Below are 20,399 nucleotides of genomic sequence, written 5' to 3'. Positions count from 1 at the left end.
CGTGTCTGTATTTATGTCGACATAATCGGTCGGCTATGTACTGGGCGTAGTCGTGTCAATTGTAGGCAAAAAAAGTCCTTGGTGCAACAACCAAGCAATTTTCATTGAAATTGGACAAGTAGTTTGTGAATACCGGTAGTCATGAATTAGCTTTTTGAATTGGTTGCTATAGCACCACCAATAGGCCGATCACTGTTATGGCGTCTTCTAGAGCACATCATACACTCCTGGACCAAATTTGGTGTAAATCGGCCTGGCAGATTTGGAGAAATGATGTCGACAGAAATACAGACGGACACAATATTACTACACATATCCATGTATTGCCATGGTGATAAAATATTGTTAGGGCGGAAATAAAAAATGTAAACCGTTTTTTTTTTTGTCGTCTAGGGTCCATAGAACAGAAAAAACGTGGTTTACAAGAATCTTCACGAAACGTTCACTGAACTTGATTCTGCTACATTCTACAAATGACTTCTAAATCATGACAGTTTTCTGAAAAACCTATGTTTTTGTGTCTGTGCTTCTCAAACATTTTCATGTCAAAGACCCCAAAAATATTTGTCTGCCGACCCCCATCTGAAAATATGTTGTTTCAGGTACCGTTTTGGACATACTGCATGGCAGTTTGGTCCATTTATGACATGCATGGGCAACTGGCGGCCCGGGGGCCACATGCGGCCCCCACCTTCAATTAATCTGAAATTGTTGATTTTGAGAACATAGTAAAATGAGGTCTCTAGAAGAGAGTCGGTTCAACATATAGAGCCTAAAGCATTCTCTCTGTAGTTTCCCTGCATGAAGTGGACCGTCAACATTCATGTCTGTTCAATTTTGATCTCAAGGATTTAGCTCACTACAGTGAGTGAGTTAAGAGGTAAAATATGTTAGGAGTGAGCGAGTGACACCCACCTGCTGTGTTTAAGAGTGTCATTTGTAGGTGACATTTCAATGAGCTGGTACAGTATGTCACAAGGGCTGGTTGCAAGAATGCTTATGGGGCTCTAAAAACCCCATCCCCATTTCATCAATCCATCAGCCCTCAAACTGAACCCAGATAAGACTGAGCTTCTCCCTCATGCAGAAGCTAACTATCTTTCCATTTTGGACTTGGAACCCTACAAATCAAAAAAATCTGCCTGGGTACCTAAGTCAAAAAAGTTTGGGAACCCCTGATGTAGATGATTAACAATAACTTTAACTCTTGAGAGTTAATAAGGGTCCATTTGGTTACTAACCACTGGTGGTCCCTGTACCAGTGTTGAGCCAATTGATCACCATAGCAACCCCAGACTAGGCCTGATTAGGTAAGTTCCCAACACCTGCTAAATCCTCCAAACCTGTATCTTGATTGGAATCAATCTCTACTCACACAGTCACTCACACTCCTCTCAGTCATGCAGCTACACAGACACATCCCAGGCACACTTTGGTAGACCTATAGCCCTGTCCTGTTTAGATAACAATATTGCCTTTCCAACAGATTTTAATTAAAATTTTAATAATCGATTTCGGATCCTATTAATGATTATCGATTAATCGGACCCATCCCTATCGTCAACCAGACAAAATTCTCACGTCTCCCCCCTTCTCCGCTCCCTCCATTACTCTGGTTACTGCCCGCACAGAGTACAAAATTCTGATGATGGCCAAAAGCAACCAAAGGTATGGCACCCCCATATCTTCAAAGTCTGATTGTTCTTGCTTACTGTAAATCGCTCTGGATTAAGAGCGTCTGCTGAATGCCTAAATTGTGGTGTGTGTGTGTGTGTGTGTGTGTGTGTGTGTGTGTGTGTGTGTGTGTGTGTGTGTGTGTGTGTGTGTGTGTGTGTGTGTGTGTGTGTGTGTGTGTGTGTGTGTGTGTGTGTGTGTGTGTGTGTGTGTGTGTGTGTGTGTGTGTGTGTGTGTGTGTGTAGTGTACGCACGCACGCGCAATATGTGCCTTCAACCTGTTTTTCATATTTCCCAAAGCAAGCCTGTTGTGCAGTTCTGCACCAGCACAATCCAGGCATTCAGTATTCTTACAGTAGGCTTTGCGTGTCACTCAAGCTTTGCCATATCATACGTGTTAATGCCAATGAAGCTGTCAAGCCTTGTTCTGTGTTTTGGTCTGTTTTCTTGACAACAAAGTAATTTTTGCCAAACCCTTGCCTGTATGACGTTCTGATCTCTCATGTACAGTATTTGACCTCGGCCTGCCCACTATATTTTTGTTTATGCCTGCTCCTTGTTTTTCTATATAGCTCCCATATGAGACTTTTGGATGTATTTTGCGTGTCTTAAGTACCAGGTCTTATATCCCTAACTTGAGTAAACTAAAGACCTGGAGGCGTGATCAATGCCATTTGGCTATTCTGAGTGGCCAAAGAGCATTGATCACGCCTCCAGGTCTTTAGTTTACTCAAGTTAGGGAATAAGACCTGGTACTTAAGACACGCAAAATACAGCCCTTTGTGTTGTCTTCTTCTGAGTCATCTTTCTCCATGGTGTTTGGCAATGTATCCACGTTGTTTACTTAATGTTGAAAAATATTAATTCCATTATTATTTGGTGTCATTCGGGCATACAATTTTGAGACAGTATTGTACTGTCACAAAAGGAGATGCGCTTGTTATTGTGTTTCATACCGGTGACAATGTATCTCTCCACCCTTTATTTTGGCTTTGAAAGGGAACATCATAAATTCATAATTATAAACAACATTGCACAGAATCCACATCGCTCCCTTTCATTGCACGCTCGCGAGGCATTTCTTTCATTGAGACACCACACCTGAACTTGGTGTTTGTGCCAATGATTTTACAGGTGTCCCTAAACATTCAGAATGCTGTTTATTGGCACAGCACATGCATGCCATGCACATCCAATGCAGCTGTCATCACTGCTGGCATTCAGAACATCATTGTTCTTATAGTGCCTCCTCAACAGTGGCACAACAATAAAATCAAGAAATGATGACATGATGACAGGTGAAACAATTAAGCGCGTCCTTGTGCATCTGCCCTTTTTTTCCCTTTTTTCTAACGTTCACTTTTTTTTGGTAATCTGTCACAACCTCGCAGCCGTTGTTTTTGTTTGTTTGCAATGTTCTTTTGTTGGTTAAATCACTGTTTAGCTCATAACATTAGCCGCTGTTGTCAGCCGCTCCGCTGGAACTATAGCCCACAGACACCCGCTTTGCGGCAAGATCAAAGTTTGTATGGGGACTAGGTTGGTGGAGGGTGTGTAGAGCCCAGGATCACATTAGATGATTGACACAGGGGTGAAAAATGGGTTACAAAATCGTGGGATAAAAAATATATTAAAAAATAAGATCAAAGCGTGTCGCTACTCTGCTACTCTACACTCTGAGTCACTCATGACTAAGGTCACATTCCCAATTTCTTCCCAATACTTCGGTAGACTCGATGCGTATGGGCGGAGAAATTGGGATTCTTGCATATTTCATTTCCTGCGGTTTGCCTTCACACTGTCATCCGCAGAAATTGGAAATGCAGCAGGGGGGACCTTTATCAATGTGTTCCATTCATAAACTAGCCTACACAGTGAAATCTATGGTGATAAAATTATACTCATAACGTGCATGTGTCGTGCCGTCTGGGAATGGACCCCCCCCCCCCCTCTCTCTCTCTCTCACTACGCATGCAGCCACGCACTGTTCTTTTGGGCATGGAGGCACAGCGCTGAGCGCACTGATTTAACAGACAGCAGCGCAAAATGTTTACAAGTTTATCGAGATGAAAGTCCCTACTCCCTAGTCCCCACACAGTGACGGCACTCCATGTTTATGGCACGCACGCACAGACAGACAGACAGAATATTCTGTAGGCTTCAGTCTCCTCATTCGACCACGTCTATCCACGGTAACGGGACATCTTTTCACTGCGTAAAATATGCCTTCTCCGTCTCCAACTGTGTTCAGCTCCGCGCCGCCACATTGTTTGCTTCATTTACTTTATTTACTGCGGATTGCATTCACACCTGCACCGAATCGTAATCAAGTGCGATTGGAAGCGAAGCGAAATCCCTGTTTTTGCTCGGAGTAGAATGCGGTTCTTTGATACGCATTAGGATTTGAATGAGCCTTCACACCTGCCAAACGAAGTGCACTTTCTGAAAATGCGCAGCAGGATTCGTTTTAATCGCAGCAAAGCTCTCTGGTGTGAATGTGACCTAAGTCGCTGTTACGTGCCACGTAGGCAGGTTTCTCTGTATTCCTCCCCTGTCTCTCCTTCCCTCTCCCTTCTTTCATTCTCTACAGGTCTGAGGTCCATAACCACCAGTGTGGCTGACTCCAGCAGCCCTCATTGGCCAGCCTCTTATTCCCTGGCTCCGCCTTCAACCAATCATGCTCACCTGTGCCTTGGGACAGGTAAGACAGGGGCCCCTATACATAGACTACACGTAGGCAGAATCTATGTTAAACCACACTAGGTAAGGGATGATTGCCACTTTTGTATTTATCCTCATTGGACACAATGGACAGTGTAGCTAGGCAGTCAGGCTTTTGTTTTCATGTCAGTCAGTTAGACCGTATTATGTTCACCTTACAATTTAGGCATTTAGCAGACGCTCTTAATCCAGAGCGACTTACATTAAACATTAAGTTTGTTATTTTGGCAACATCTGTGTCCCCTGGCAGTGGCATACTTTTGTTTTGTAACTTCTGATCATTCTGTAAACACTGTACATTTTTTCCTGCTTTAAACCACTAAAAGTTTGCCCCTTTAATGCTTGGTATCCCATTTTCATAATTTATGTTGTGTTACTCTAGCCTCTAGACTTTGCTAATATAAGGGTTTCGTAACAGTCGCTAATTAAAACGGGCCTGTTATAGCCCTATGCCAGGTTTCACCTGACAAAAAAGTTGTTGGAAAGTTGGAAAGCCCCATCTGGATGGAGAAACAACACAAGTCCGGTTATTTCCATAAAAGGCTGCACAATTTACATAGGCAGCTTCTCAAATCTCATAGCACGACAACGGGGTGAGAGACATGGAGACGCATCACTTATCTTTCGGTTCCCACAACAATATAAACGGGACATATTTTGGACATAGTTCCAATGGTGATTAATCTGTGATTAATTAATTTTAAAAATGTGATTAATCTGGCCTTGTCCATGGCTCAATGGTCCAGGCACCTTGGCTGGTAATCCAGTCTGGCAGTGTACCGCGGGTTAAACTCCCGATCCCGACGGCCTTTACTGCATGTCTTTCCCCCATCTCTCTCCCCATTTCCTGTCAGCCTACTGTCTGTCCCTCCATAAAAAAATATAAAATAAAGGTGAAAGCCACAAATAAAAAACATTAATAAAATGTGATTAATCTGATTGAAATTTGCAAAGCCTATAGTCCTGTAGAATCTGCAGTATAAAAACTGGTTCAACCTAGGTGTGTGTGTGTGTGTGTGTGTGTGTGTGTGTGTGTGTGTGTGTGTGTGTGTGTGTGTGTGTGTGTGTGTGTGTGTGTGTGTGTGTGTGTGTGTGTGTGTGTGTGTGTGTGTGTGTGTGTGTGTGTGAGTCTAACCTGTAATATTTTCACTTAGCTCCACCCAGAGCCATAGAGTAAGACAGAGTTACGCCAACTCCGTTCACTTCATGGGGCCAGGCTCTTCTACAATTCTATTGAAAAGGGACAACTGGAAGTTTACTGAATGCATTGCGAGTATATGGGCTCATGCAAGCCGAGTACATGAACTCTGTCTTAGGGCCGATTCATACTCCTGTTTCGGCGCTGTAGTGCCGAAATGATTTCGGCTCGTCAGAAAATTTCAGTAGCACCGAAGAGCCGACTTTAGGACGGTACCCGCCCCCCCGAACCTCAAATGACGTCAAATTGTAGGCTCTACAGCGCCGAACCGACTTTTATTCGGCTCTAAAATAGGAGTATGAATCGACCCTTACTCTATGGCTTTGGCTCCACCTAAATGATTAATTGGGCACCAGAAGTTCAGAACTGTTAAGGAGGTCAGAATGTGCTGTGGTATTGATTGATTTAATTGTGTTCATTGTACAGCACTTTGTAACCTTGGTGCTTTATGAATGAAATGTACTTACTTACTTACTATTCCTGTACTGTACATCAATGTCAGGGAGATCTAGGCGTCACAATATTGTAGTAATCCCTCCTATTATATGAACGATTTGAGTGACGGTTTCACACAGCCATGAATGAATGTGGCGGTGATGCCACACCCAACCTAATTTATCACCTCAGCATCAGCTCACTTTGGTGAGAGCACAGTTGCATAGAGACAGGTAAGACCATCTTTCTAAAGCTTAATGGATAGAATGAACTCAACGATTTAAGACAAATTATTGTGGTAAATGATGTTCTCTATGATTAATTTAATCTTCACTATGTGGGGCTATATGCTATACATTTGAATATTGTTTTGGGTGACATTAAGATACAGTTATTTGTTTTCCACAGAAGACATATTCTATATTATACAGTTGAAAAACAAATGTAAATGCATGTACTGTATTTATAATGCATACACCTTAAATCACTATAGACATCACTGTAATTATTTCATTCCAGCAACAGTAGCCTAGTGCAATTTATTTGTGTTCTTTGAAGAAGAGGAGAGATCCGAGCATTCAAAGATTAACGGAGGAGAGTGTAAAAATCAAGGTACTTTAATTTAATCATGTTTACAAAAAGTTTTAAAAGCCAACATGTTTTGACTAGCAACTGGTCTCCATCAGGGAAAATATGAGGATGATTGAGTTCTTTCTTTTAATTTGTTTCTTTAAACCAAGACCGGGAAAGTATCTGTGTCATTTTAAATTTGAGCTAAAAAGCATTATTTTATACTTTGGCTATTCAAAAATAGCAGTTACATTCAAGCTCATGTGTTGTGCTATGAGCTGGTAGATCTGCTATTTTTTGAAAAATCGTGAAGTCACTATTCTACTTGAGTCGTAAAACATGTTCATTTCAAGTTCCACTTGAACCCAAATGTATGTGAAAATGTGGAATGATAATGTGGATGTGTGCGTATGCTTGTGTCTTCATTTAGAGGGAGGCTGTTGAGCTACTCCGGGGGCCAAAATGGGACATCTAAATTGTCTCACCCTCGCTACTGCTATGGTGAGATTAGGTGAGTAAAAGTGTTATGGTTGGATGGATATAAGGCTGCAGGCATCACTATTATAATCTCAAGCCAGTGGCGAGCACAGATACATTTTTACATACATGTATGTATGTGGACCATGGTGACATTGATCAATTCTTGATATAAAAAAAGCTTCTAATATATTATTTAGGCCCCACAATCTATAAATCTCACACTATTAAGGCAACCGGCCGGTTCCACGCGCTGCACAAGGTGCCCTTTTTTCACTTGAGCACCTGCCCCTCTAAATGTCTGTGCACGCCACTGTCGCAAGCAACACTATAGGTGTGTCAGAAAACATTAAGCAATTAACTATAGTTATTGATTGCATGTCGTCACTGTCGGGCAGAAACCTTGTAAAACCGTTGCTTGGACAAAAGAACCTGTGTTCCAATGGAGCCAGTGTTATTTAGTCACAAGCTATTTATTGTTAATACTTTTCATTGACTCAATATTTATAAAACTCACACACAGACTTAACCACTTTCACTTTAACTTGTAGTGTAGTGTAGATCGGCTATTTCATTGCCTAATTTTGTATTCATTGATTGAAATGTGATTGTTTATTCAAATCGTATCACCACATGTTGCAGTAACAGTGTTGTTGAGTAAAAAGTACAATATTTGCCTCTGAGATGTAATGGTAAAGTAAGTAAATAAGTAAATGTACTGATTATACTACACTGTAAGTTCAGTACTGAGTAAATGTACTTACTGAATATTTCATGTTGTATCTTCTCTAGGTTTAATCGTCTACAGGGCCCAACAGGTACAGGCTGTGATCTTTTATTGTGTACTTCATCTGATGCCTTATACAGTATGTCTCAGCAATTGCTATTGAACTGTTGAACATTAACTTAATTAATGAATTAACGTAATTCAAATTAATGCCTATTATTGAATAAACAATGGACATAAAATTAAGTTGTATTCAAATATTATTTAAAGGGGACTTTTTATTTTAGAGAGTTCTAATACATTAAACCAGTTTTATTGGCACAAAACAAAATTCCGCAAGGACAAAATAATAAAGTATCTATCTAGTGTTTGTTGAGATTGATGATCACAATGATCATAAACAGTATAACTATACTATAAAAAAAAATCATAATTCATGAATCAAATTCTCTTATACAAATTGAACTATTAATTGCTGTTGCAAATGTTGCCTAATGAATATAATATATAGAATTGAAATTTGGCCTTATTTTCACTCTTTAAAAAAAAAAAAAAAATCGGGTTAAGGTTAAGGACTCCTATGCAGTCTATATGCGCAGTCTGTTCTCCATTATACAATTGATGTTAGCTATTTCAAAAATATACAATACATTATGTGACAAGATAATTATGCATACTGGCATTATGCATAATAGATTTGCTGCTGATCAATGTAGCTGCTTGCGGAATAAGCCCCGACAATGCATCTCAAGACACAAACACTTTCCAGTACACACCCAGAGTCAGACACATTAATTGGAGAAAAATGAATCTCCTCCTTTGTTAACAAGAGTGCTCTCAGGACATTAGCTGGAGCTCTTATTCAGCCCTTGTTTTTTGTGCCATCTCAATGGCACAAAAAACTAGGCTCCAGACTTCCCAAAACAAACTACTAAGCCGACTTCTTCTGGGCCTAGGGCCCATGACCCACCTGTTTGTAACACATTTTGATAACATAGGTTGGCTCCGGGTAGAAGACAGAGTCAAGCAATTGAAAATGGGACTGACTTTCAAAATTGTAAATGCAGATCTGCCCTCCATGCCATCAGTGCCTTCCTGGAAAGGACTGAAAATGCACCTGTCACTGTCATCCGATCAACAGAAGCCATAACTCTATTCCCCCCCTCTCCAATTCATTTCTATTCCAACCCGTACATAGATTTAATGTCTTGTGGAGAAATTTATATTGTTGTTATTGTTGATGATGTTGTGAATGCATGCATGGGACCCGGATGGAAACAAGACCACAAGGTCTTTCTTCTGTGATGTCCTATTGGCCAAATGTGCGTTACTGTACCCTGTACTGTTGTTTTGCATCTTATTTTCTAATAAAATTATCAATCAATCCATCAATTCTATAGGCTGTACACTTCTGAATAAAAGTTGCTGTCGGGTGGAAACCTCTCCAAATCTGTTACTTTTCAGGATTCAAATTCAAAAGTAGCAAAAACAGGCAATCTAGACTCAAAATGTGTTGCAAATGAATGCTGCTTTTGTGTGATACTGTAATAATTTGAAGTAGGAAAAAGTAGAAAAAAAGCAAAGCAACTTTAGAGATACAACAAAATGCAGTCATTACAACAACAAAGTACCATACAGTATATCCTCATATGAGCTTTTTCCCTTTCAATTAAGGTCTCAGAAAAATGTGGACCTGGGGGAACCAGCTGCAGGTACAGTATGTCACTAAATGACATATGCCACATGCCCGTCACCGTCAAAGGGGAGCATAATAAAATTATACGACATAACAGTCTGACAGGCATTATTTTGACAACACTGTCGCTGTGAAATTAGGTTTAGGGTTGGGTTCGTCTGACTCATGACTGTTAGTACGTCGGACCAAACACATGCACCCACTGTCAAATATTTCCCATATGTTGCTACTAGAATTCTATTTTAATTTAGCATTTAAAGGATTAATGTATTGATTTGTTTTAATTTTATAGCACTGATAACGGAACTACTACTCCTAACTGTACAACTGCTGCTACTACTACTACTACTACTACTACAACTATCGGAAGTACTTCTGCAGGAACGTATACTACTACTACTACAACTATTGGAAGTACTTCTACAGGAATGTATACTACTACAACTATCGGAAGTACTTCTACAGGAATGTATACTACTACTAGTATTACTACAACTATCGGAAGTACTGCTGCAGGAATGTATGATCCCGTAAGTCATCGGGATCGGGGTTATTATTTATACTTTTATAGTTGAGTGCAAGTGTCATACACCGAAAATAGCAGCTCTACAAGCTCACAGATCTACTGTAGGCTACGAGCTTGTAGATCTGTACAAGCTTGTAGATCTGTTATTTTCGGTGCATGGCATATCGCACAAGTATGAATCAGGTAGGTATTATGGTGCTATAAGATGCATGTCGTGTTCTGTTTGGAATTCAACTTGTTGAATAAAATATGTAATTGTGTGTTTTATTTTAGCTCTCAAAGGCCACCTTTGCCAAGTTCCTGAATTGCTCAGGGCTGTCTGAGAGCAACGTGGAACAGAAACGGAGGCTAATGGTTGTCATGCACCAGGCCTTTGATTTATTCTCCTTTATGGTACAGTATAGCCATACTCCATACTCTCTTGAAACCTCTCAAATTCCTCTCACATGCTTTAGCTAAATTATTAGATAGATTATTAGATAGATTAGATGGAAGGTTATTATTACTTGCGCAAGCAGGGCGCACAAGTACCGTGGTCGGCTGCGTACGATATGTATGGTATGTTGGAATGTAGGCCTGTCCTCGGTGGTCACTGATATGTTTCAATGTTGGGTGGGTGGGTGGTTGTAGAATTGTATTTTGTATTAATATCGGATTTCTTTAAAAGTTTGTTTGTTGTTTTCGTCTTTACTTTAATGGAGGGAGGGGCTGAGAGTATGTTTGTAGAAGTTGGCAGTACTTGCGTGCTCTGCTATTTTCACTAGTTTGGGCCCCGGGCTAACTAATCGAATTCCTCTTTTGGGCCTTGAGCTACAATCTTTGGGAACCACTGTATTAAACAATTTCATACATCAACTGCTGCAAATGTGTATCTCCTTGAGCTGCTCTTTGAAGACATTTGTCCTGTTCACCCGTGCAGAGATCTGACAAGGATTTGCAGCTCTTGGAGTTAATTCAAGGGCTCGACTTCAACAGGACAGGGGAGGGGTTCCATGATGCCAACTTCACCAGAGTGTGGTTTCATGTCATGCTTAGACCACACCTAACATCTGTATCCCACCGGTTCCTCTCCTGTCTGAGCGCAGACAAATTCAACTGCCAAACCTACCAGATTATGTGGGTGAAACACAGCAGCAACATAAAGTTGTGTGATATCACAGAAACATACAACAGTCTAACTCTATGACAGAATTGCACTCATTTTATTTTGGAACATTTGCAGGGTTAATGAATTGAGTGCTCACATGAAGGAAATGAAACCTCCTCAGCAAAAATTGATCTACATGCATTTCATACGTGGCTTTCTTGCAAGAAATGATACCACAGGTAAATATAATTTTGTATGTCGGCCGGATATTGGATATGTACTTGATGTCGTTCAACAACAGATGGTGATATTGCTTTGTGAATAATGCTAGTGATCTTTTAAAAGGTTGTGTCAGTCCTGGAACCAACAGTAAGGACTGGCTAATGCAGAACTTCAGAGGCTTCTCCATCTATGCCCACCTAAGAGAACTCTCTTCACTGAACAGGAATTTCAGTGGTGTAAGTGTACAAACTATAAGGACTATACGAAAGTACAATGTATGAAGGAAAGGTCACAATGATTCATATCTTATCGATTGCTATAATCTGTGTCTATGTAAAATTTATATTTGGTTGTGTCATGCATGGAAATTAGCTGATCTACAAGCTTGTAGATCTGTTATTTCCGGCGTGAGGCGCCAGCCGTGTGCAATAAGTATAACTCAACATGCTCTCTCACAGTTGGAAGCCCTGCCTTTGCTCAGTCCAGCGCAGAAGGCTGAGTTGATCTTTCACCCTGGTATGGGAGACATGAACAACTGCACCCTCAGCCACATTGTTCTCAGCCTGCTTACACCTCTAATGAACAATGAACATGTGCGCGAATCCACCCATAACCTTACCACCTTACCATCAAATGCAACTGTCTCCAACATGACGGGAAATAATGCTACACAAACACTTGAACGTGAGAGGGTGAGTATCTGTTTGAGTCTTTTCAATGTTGATAATTACTTGTAAGACTTGCTGTGACCCTGACTGTTTCATATCTATGTGGTTACAGGATTTCAAAGACTTCCTGTCTTTCTTTAAGCCACTGTGGAGCTTTATCAATACTGTAGTTTCCACCATCAATCAGGTACTTTGAGCAGTTAAAAGGAGTTTACACTTCTGTACGTTGGATATCCAAGTGAAACAGGTGACATTATTTTCATTTTTTTGTCTCTCGTTAGAATCACCTGACGGAGGCCACAGTGAACTTGACCTTGATAGAACTGGCTGGTCATTTATCTAACAACTTCTCCTTGGGAAATGAAACCGTTGTGGGCCAAGCGCCCTCTGTCAGCAATTTCAACATCTCCAGCATGGATGACTGGTTCCAGTATGTTATTCTGCCGGCTGTCAGGTGCTTCATGCCAAACAACATGGAGATGCCTCACAATGTCACAGCTGTATTCCACCAAATCTTGTGAGTTTCCCCATACAGTGCATGCCATGATACAGTATGTGGCTCCCAAACAGACCCATTTTGGGTACACGTGGGTCACAGGGAGACACCAAATGTATCTTTTGGCCCCGGAACTTTTGGGAACCGTTGCACTGCATTTATCTTCTTTTTTTTCTAGATTTGTTTTTGGGGCTTTTTATGCCTTTATTGATAGCGAACAGTAGATAGACGGGAAAGGGGGAGAGAGAGACACGCGGCAAAGGCCGTCAGGCTCGGGAGTCGAAACCGCGGCACACCGTCCGACTGGCTTGGCAGCCGAGGTGCCCAGACAGTTTAGCTAACCGTCCGGGTGTGTTTATCTTCTAATCAAAGATATTTGCCACTTCACATTGTTCTGTGATGCCACCTGTCCTGAACCGCCTGGTTTTGTTTTCTGTCATTTTGCAGGTCAGTAAACGTTGATTCGTTCTCCACCGCATCTGCTACTGGGATTGCCTGTAATGTCACTCATCAGACATGCCATGTAAGAATCACGACATCCCTTATCAGTCATGTATTATTGTAGCAGAGAATTGTACAAGAGAAAGAAAGGCATCTTTGTTATAAACGCCTGCTGTTATAACAGCAGGCGTTTCTGTTGGGGTGGAGCACATATTTCCCCTGTGCATTAAAACCTGGGGCAACAGGTTAATCACATTCCTACTAGGTTTTAAATTGCTTACATGTTTAGTGTAATTATGTGGGGCAATGTGACGTGTATCAGAGGAGACCAGCCGGTGTGGCAGCAAGAAGTGACAGGGAATAGCATAATGACTAAATTGGGTGTAAAGGTATAGTAAAGTGGTGGTCTGTTTTGTAGGAAGCAATGGCATATGGTTCTCCAGAGTACAATATCCCAATTTTGTGTAAACAATACACTTACAGTACATTTGGCAAATGTTTTATCTTAAACTGGAAGCTAAAACGTTGAAAATCATTAAAACGTATCTTTTGTCAGTACTCAATTTGTGCCCAAGACGTCTCCAGACGTCCTGAGAATTACCCCATGGTGTACACGTCTTAGGAAAAAAACAACCTTGAGCAGTTGTCATTTTTTTTTCTTTTTTCATTATTGTTTTGTTATTTAACTTAATTGATTTGTGTGAATTTGTTGTCCCAGGTTGACTAACAGGTTGATTAATTAACACCTGTGTTTTATGGGTCCCATCTGGTACACTGAAGAAAGGGGTACTGTATATTTGGGAGCACTGTCTTGTACCTTGTACAATAGGATTGAGAGTATTTTCTTTTCTTTACAAATAAACCCTACGATATATTTGCTTTAAAAATGTTTCCCTCTTCGTAGCCACCCCATGCAGATGACCTGCTTGGAGTGCTAAAATGTGTGGCACATTCTGATATGGACTTCACGGCAGGAAATCTGCGATTATTGACCCTAGAACTATCGAGGACACATAACTTTTCAACACAGCAACATCCAATGACCGTAAGAAACCCAATCCTCTCAATGGGAAGCATAATGCATAAAGAATGTTGATAGTTTTCGATCTTCTTAAAGGATCACTGCATTCATAATCATAACCATGTTTTTCAATCTCCGTAGAATGGCACAACAGGACAGTCAAACCTTACAAACTTGGTTGGACCGTTACCTGTAATCAGCTTCAGACCAGAGGACCTTGGGAATTCTGATTATGTAAAATTCTGGTTCCTAATCAAACTGAGACCTTCCCTGCCCTTTGTATCTAAGGCATACCTGTCTTGCCTCAGCACTCAGAGATTTAGCTGTGATGCCTTCCAGGCCATGTATGTATATCTACGCACGCACGTGCACACACACACACACACACACACACACACACACACACACACACAGCACACACACGCACACGCATAGGAGGCCTTTGCTATATTTCGCCCCCAAAAGTCTGGATTAGTCGCCCCCCAAAAGTCCGGACAAGTCGCCCCGTAAAACCGTTGTATTTTCGAAGTAACAGCAGAGAGAGAGAGAGAGAGAGAGAGAGAGAGAGATTTTTACATGTAGCTGTTATGTCTCACTGACAGCTGTTTGATTGTGCTGCACTCTTTGCATATTCCTGTGTTGCCTTTGTGATGATTGGGGGGATTATCTGGGATCGACTACTTCAGTCTTGACATACAACATGATGTGTGATGATGTTGCTTTGCCTTATTATGACTGAGTTTTGAAAGTAAAGAACCTGTACTTGAGAGAGAACGTTAAGTGTCTAGATTTCACAGACTTTCCTACTGTAACAGGTCCAGGTCCCCAGCTAAATCTTTAACTCTAACAAGTACTGTACTTTTAGGCAGACATAGCAGAATAGTACAACAACTAATTTCAGTAACAATGGAGGAATGGAACACCTTTCCAGAATGGAATTTCCAGAAGAATGGAGGGGGGTGAGCCATTCATTATCCATGCATCATTTTCATTTGACCAACAACAACAACAAACTGGTTCTAAATGTTCTCCAGAATGGAATATACAGAACAATGGAGGGGGTTGAGCCATTCATTATCCATGCATCATTTGCTTTGGCTTGGGGCGAGCCGTCTTCACTTTTTTAAATTCCGGGGCGAGCCGTCTTTTAGCGGGGGCGAGTTGGAAAAGGGGCGAGCGGACCTGTTAATGCCTATTCATAGTCTGGATTTTCGGTGGTGAGGTGACCACCGCTCCGGTGGTGAGGTGACCACCGCTCCGGTGGTGAGGTGACCACCGCTCCGGTGGTGAGCTGACCACCGGAGCTGAAATGACGTTGAGCGGTGGTGAGTAAAAACAGAGAAGGGCTGGAGCGGTGGCGGTGGTTTGCTCTTCACCACAGCTTGCGACGTCATGTTGTAGTTCGGTGGTCACCTAACCACCGAAAATCCAGACTATGTATGAGCCTTTACCAACCTTCGCGCGCTCTCTCTCTCTCTCTCTCTCTCTCTCTCTCTCTCTCTCTCTCTCTCTCTCTCTCTCTCTCTCTCTCTCTCTCTCTCTCTCTCTCTCTCTCTCTCTCTCTCTCTCTCACTCACTGCCTTGCTCTCTCTCTCCCACAATGTTAAGTTACACTTATTTCCTGTTAATAACCATGGGTAAAATTGGGCACACACACACACACACACACACCCCCTAAACTAGTAGTATCTGTATACATATACAAATACAACATCATGATTCATGAATCAAATACAGTACACACGCAATTAATTGATCTTACCTTAAAGGACCACTTTTCAACCTATCCTCATATAATAGGTCCTCACTATAATCATGATAAAATGGCACGATTTTGTTCTACTCAGTCTGTGTCTCATAGGAGGGCTGTGGGCAGTTTAGAAACCGTCCTCATCATTAGGCAGATTTTTTGTTTTTACAAAAATGTTTAGATTTTCATTATCGTGACAACGATGGCTTCCATTTTCGCATTGCAACTTTTCAGGACTAGAAAGCCTGCCGTTTCTATTAGCTTGTATTGCCCATCAAGGATGTCACTGGACGACGTTTTCTGAACTGCCCACAGCCCTCCTATGAGACACAGACAGAGTAGAAAAGAATTGCGCCATTTTTACATGATTATTAATGAGGACCCATTATATGAAGATAGGTTGAAAAGTGGTGAAGTGGTCCTTTAACCTTTCAACATGTTGTGTGTTGTGGTCTTATAGTGTGAAGGGGATGAGTGACCATGCTGACAGTATGGCTGAACCAAGACAGAAACTGGTCTACACAAGCTTCATTTACCCCTTCCTCTCACAGCGGACAGATCCAGGTACTCAGTCTTTGAGATGTCAAATTATATAGGCCTAAACCGGTTTACAGATCTAATTCCATACATTTACAAAGGTTGATTGGTGGGGATATCCACTTGCTGGTCTTGTGTGCACAGAGAAAGCGAGAGATAGAAATACAGATTAATTCTAGACACATGGCCCCTTCGGCAACACAAGCTGTCACTAAAGTATTAATACTGTGCATACATACCTAGCCCCAAGGCATTTCTAAAGGTGTACGTGGTATAATGACAATAATCTATCTTCTTTTATCTAATTCTTAAAGGGATGGCCTGCATATCACAATCCAACAGTAGCGTGGATTCCATCTTGATGAACTTTGGCAGATTTTTGCACTTTGCTTCTCTGGAACACTTTTTTCAATTACACAGACATTTGCAAATAGTAAGTCGTTTGAATTTAGTTTCTTAATAGTTTCCATGTTGGTTACAAAGTCTCTGTACTTAATAACACCATTGTCTATTCTCAACATAGGTGGAAGTCCTGCCAGCTTTCTCTCCACAGCAGATAGGAGAAGTGGTACTGAAGCCTACTAACACTGGAAATACAGTTTACATCATCAACATTGTCTTTAATCACCTGGGCAATGGCACCAGATTCAAAGAATTCCTCATCTACCTGGAAACAAATGCAGCAGGGGTAAATATCCAAATGTTTTAACGTAATCCAGGCTTTTGCGAGATTGTCTTAAAGTACCGTAACTGTATCCTGTTTTTCTCATTCGCATTTTCAGGCAAACCTTGGTTGCGGATCATACAGTGCCATGTAAGTGAAGTTGTGTTGTAACGCATCCTTTATCGTTTATTGAGTTGTCACTTGTGCTGGATAGCTTATGCTCGTATCTTCCTCACTCATGCCTTCCCCTCTCTTTTGCCACCAGCTTCAAAAGGTTAGACATGGTCATTGCTTCATCCCAACCTGATCTGGCTGCATTCACTATGGCCATCACGGACCATCTGACGAGCACTCTCCCTAAAGGTGAGTTACCGCACAGGGATTTAAGTATTATCTAATATCTCAATGCAAGCAAGCATAGATGTGCTACGCGTTTTGATATCCATGTGCTTAAGTCTGTGTTCTGATGCTTTTTGTTCAGGTTGCCATGGGATTCGGCCACCAATTGGGGTAATAAAGGTGAGCGATTGCTTATATCTTTCCATGTGTCATTTGAAGAGTTTAGTCAATGGAGACTCTGTGCTAATGATATCGGTTTTTGTCTTTCTCCCAGTGCAAAGTGACCTCAGCCAACGGTGAGTAGCTTAATGTTTACTAGCAACCTTTCCTCTCTTTGCTTCTCATTGGAGACAATTCTGAAATTAATCAAACTCACTCTCTTACAGAAAGCCAAATGTGCAGTGGTGTCGATAGGTGAGTGTCCCTTGATTTCCTCCATGCTTTGACATGCACACGTGCTTACTTATCCATGCAGATGCATCATTTCTATGTTTTTAGCATTTCAACTCTTCAGTAAAAGAGAGGACTATGCGATAGCTGTCGATAATCAGACTCAAACTCACAACACTGTGAATACATGGTATATACAATATAAGCTTTTGTAGCCCAATTGACTCATTCTTACGTACGTACTTGTCTCTATTTCACAGCACCGCCTTGGAAAGCTACTTGGGCAGAAATATGACCGATTCCATCTGCGATTTCAGCCTTCAACACTATGCATGCCTGCCTCAGGTAGCTCTTTTAAATGGCTGCACTCTTTGTACAGACATAATCAATGTAAAGCTGTTTGATTTCATGATTTCTTTCTGTTATTTCAGCAAGTCAAACTCAGTCCAGAGCAGCTATCATTGCTCATAGAGTGCAAACTGTCTGGCAACGTGAACCACCCCAAAGAAATGTGGAAGCTGTTCTTCACCAAATTCTCTGCACATCTTGGAGATGCTCTTCAAATGCTTTCAAACACGGTAAAGACAATGGCTCACAGCCAAAGTGCCGTTTGATAGCGATACACACTTGCATGTGAATGTACATATTGTGTGAATATGTTTGTCTCTGTGTGGGTGTGCACACGCGTGCATGTTTGCACGCAAACATGTCTATGTACGCTTATGCTTACAGCATGCATGCTGCGTGTATGTAGGATATATAAACATTTATGTAGGTTCATATACTAAACACCTGAAACAACAATAGGTCAATGCATTTGAACATTGTCAATGAAACCTCATGAAGAGATTTTCTTTCTGTCCACAGACTTTCCGGCCCCAAGGTCCATCCATACCTCTTGTGCTTGATGTACTCAGGGAGGTCACTGTCGATCAGTTTACTCCACAAGAGCTGAAAGATACGCACTTTATACAGAAGTGGTTTCAACACAATCTTAAGCCTTTCCTCCCCCATGCATCTGGAGAGTTTCTGTCTTGTCTCAGCAGCAAAGACTTTAGCTGTGAAACCTACCAGACTTTGTAAGTGTAATTACATTGGGTGCTTAGCGCTTTTTCCATCCATATGCTTACCATGTATGTACTTTGTATCTGGTATTTATACCTGTTTACCTTTGCAGAGTGGCTGCTCTGGGTCATCAACCAGCTCTCGACAGGCCCAAGATGCAAATGATCTACTCAGACTTCATTGCAGCCTATTTACGTCGAAATGACACTGAAGGTGCTTGTCCTTTTTGTTCTAAAACAGATCAACTAAACAAATTGCACGTTCCATAGCTGACGGAAATGATCATGACAAGTAAAATGAACTATTTGCAAAGTCTTGAAATGCGTTCAATGTCTATTTCAGTTCCCGGTTGCGTCGACAATTCAATCAGCATCACCTACTGGCTACACTTGGTCTTTGGGCCTTTTATTTCCTTTGTACCCCTCCCTGATATCATGCAACACCAGACAAATGTCTCAGTGGTAGGTACCAGTTCAAGCCCACTGATTTTACTGTGTTATGAAATAGACGTACTACTGCGGAATTAAACTGCCTTGTGTATTCTAAAATATAGGTACTGTAAATGCTGCAGTTTTGTTTGCTACTACTGTATTTGTTTTCACATTGATTACAATGATGCCGTACTTTGAAAAATAAGGAGTAACACTACTGTGTGTGCATTGTCTATTCTCAACATAGGTGGAAGTCCTGCCAGCTTTCTCTCCACAGCAGATAGGAGAAGTGGTACTGAAGCCTACTAACACTGGAAATACAGTTTACATCATCAACATTGTCTTTAATCACCTGGGCAATGGCACCAGATTCAAAGAATTCCTCATCTACCTGGAAACAAATGCAGCAGGGGTAAATATCCAAATGTTTTAACGTAATCCAGGCTTTTGCGAGATTGTCTTAAAGTACCGTAACTGTATCCTGTTTTTCTCATTCGCATTTTCAGGCAAACCTTGGTTGCGGATCATACAGTGCCATGTAAGTGAAGTTGTGTTGTAACGCATCCTTTATCGTTTATTGAGTTGTCACTTGTGCTGGATAGCTTATGCTCGTATCTTCCTCACTCATGCCTTCCCCTCTCTTTTGCCACCAGCTTCAAAAGGTTAGACATGGTCATTGCTTCATCCCAACCTGATCTGGCTGCATTCACTATGGCCATCACGGACCATCTGACGAGCACTCTCCCTAAAGGTGAGTTACCGCACAGGGATTTAAGTATTATCTAATATCTCAATGCAAGCAAGCATAGATGTGCTACGCGTTTTGATATCCATGTGCTTAAGTCTGTGTTCTGATGCTTTTTGTTCAGGTTGCCATGGGATTCGGCCACCAATTGGGGTAATAAAGGTGAGCGATTGCTTATATCTTTCCATGTGTCATTTGAAGAGTTTAGTCAATGGAGACTCTGTGCTAATGATATCGGTTTTTGTCTTTCTCCCAGTGCAAAGTGACCTCAGCCAACGGTGAGTAGCTTAATGTTTACTAGCAACCTTTCCTCTCTTTGCTTCTCATTGGAGACAATTCTGAAATTAATCAAACTCACTCTCTTACAGAAAGCCAAATGTGCAGTGGTGTCGATAGGTGAGTGTCCCTTGATTTCCTCCATGCTTTGACATGCACACGTGCTTACTTATCCATGCAGATGCATCATTTCTATGTTTTTAGCATTTCAACTCTTCAGTAAAAGAGAGGACTATGCGATAG

The 20,399-nt window shown here is 41.4% G+C and overlaps 1 long non-coding RNA gene across 1 annotated transcript; it reads left to right on the top strand.

The window, feature by feature from the left end:
* Positions 1 to 7,026: 7,026 nt before the first annotated feature.
* Positions 7,027 to 9,878, top strand: LOC308323532. Its single transcript, XR_013964817.1, has 4 exons — positions 7,027 to 7,109; positions 7,868 to 7,893; positions 9,477 to 9,514; positions 9,791 to 9,878. It is a non-coding gene; the product is annotated as an uncharacterized lncRNA (long non-coding RNA).
* Positions 9,879 to 20,399: the final 10,521 nt, after the last annotated feature.

This window comes from Protomyctophum bolini, assembly GCF_963924005.1.
Source record: "Protomyctophum bolini genome assembly, chromosome: 11".
Lineage (NCBI taxonomy): Eukaryota > Metazoa > Chordata > Actinopteri > Myctophiformes > Myctophidae > Protomyctophum > Protomyctophum bolini.
The sequence above is the reverse complement of the archived record's forward strand: the minus strand, read 5'-3'. Positions and strand labels throughout refer to the sequence as shown.